The 1,597-nt window shown below is 37.4% G+C and overlaps 1 non-coding gene across 1 annotated transcript; it reads left to right on the forward strand.

Moving 5' to 3' along the window:
* The first annotated feature begins 256 nt into the window (after positions 1-256).
* Positions 257-339, forward strand: trnal-cag (transfer RNA leucine (anticodon CAG)). The gene has a single exon. It is a non-coding gene; the product is annotated as a tRNA-Leu (tRNA).
* Positions 340-1,597: the final 1,258 nt, after the last annotated feature.

A 1,597-nucleotide genomic window follows, 5' to 3' on the forward strand; every position in this document is an offset into this window, starting at 1 on the left:
TACTCACTGTTGATTTTTACAGTTTGTGATTAAACCATAAACTGCATCAAATCAATGTGTTGGGTCCAAGAGAATCAAATAATGTCGCCATCTAGTGGTAAGTCAGAAGTACTCAATAGGAAAAGTGGAGAATGGATAATTATTTGTGTTATTCAAATATTTGTAATTCATATTAAATATATTCAGCAAACGCTTTATATGAAGTATTACCTAAACATGATCCAACAAAACAGTTTTTGAAGGATCGACAGCACAAGTCAGGATGGCCGAGCGGTCTAAGGCGCTGCGTTCAGGTCGCAGTCTCCCCTGGAGGCGTGGGTTCGAATCCCACTTCTGACATCATCTGTTTTGTGTAAAACTGAACAGTTTCCAATATGACATCTGCGACCGAGGCTTTGAACTATGAAAAGTTTATAAATCGTCATATCGGGGTCCTGGTTGATGTCATATTGTTCAAAATGAATCCACTAGAGGGCACATCTGGCTCTTTTCACTCTGTGCATCCAGTAAAGTGCCATAGAAGTATCAGCGAATAAAGGAAGATTTAAAAAAGAAAATCAAGCTGTTGCTTTTTAAATGAATTCTTCAGACTAAGCTCAGTGCCTCATACAGTGAACCATGAACTGCTTCTTGTTTTAAAATCACAGTTTTTAGAGTGATCGAGTTGCTTGTTATTATTTATCAGTGATGTCAGCGGAAAATAGAATGAATTATTTAGTGAAAACATATCGTATGTATGTCTAGGTAAAAGGTTTCAACACCTCTTACTTCTCAAGCACATACGATTTCCAGTCCTGGTTCCAGATTGGGCACAAGCACCAAATATATTCCCAATAACATTTATTAAGCTATTTATTTACATCTATCTATTCTTTTTTTAATCAATATTTTAATACTGCTATATATCTTTAATTTGTATGTAAGTATTTGTTTTTACTTTAGAGAAATAGTAATACAACTGCAAGACTTTCCATTGTCCACACGATGGCACTGCAACTCACCTTTTTCTATTAATACCCATATAGATAAGATTGATATGTAATTATGTTTGCTTCTTTTAATGCCCATAATTTACATGACCGCAGGCTAAACTACAATCTAACGATGGTTTCATCTGTGTGTAACTATGTGTTTTGAAGCCCCACTGCAACATGTGATCAACCACGAAAACCCACTCCTGGTAATTGTGCAACTGTAGATTGAGAGGATCACTCAACCACCGGACTCACGTAAGCACAGCAGAGCACACAATGCTGCAACAAAACAGCCTGGGATCGAGTAGCTGGATGTATCGCTGTAAAAACATACCCCCCAGCAAAACACATGATCCCTGTCTGTTACAACAAATGTACAAAGGGAGGGAATGCTATGACAAGCTCAGTAAGAAGCACAGTCAAGAGCAGCACACTAGAGTGAAGTTTAAGAAACAGAAGAGCCACAGAGATGACATAAAACGTCTCATAAACACTAAAATGCTCCGCAGTTTTCCAAAAATCTAAGAACTGCTTTGACAAATGTCTGCCAGTCATTAAAGATGAAGTCAGGCTCAATAAACTAGAAAAAAAAGACAGACCACAGAATGAAACATAGCTGACAG

Source organism: Copadichromis virginalis, linkage group LG16 (assembly GCF_057382275.1).
Source record: "Copadichromis virginalis isolate Kocher_CV1m ecotype Utaka linkage group LG16, C_Virginalis_male_GT1.1, whole genome shotgun sequence".
Taxonomy (NCBI): domain Eukaryota; kingdom Metazoa; phylum Chordata; class Actinopteri; order Cichliformes; family Cichlidae; genus Copadichromis; species Copadichromis virginalis.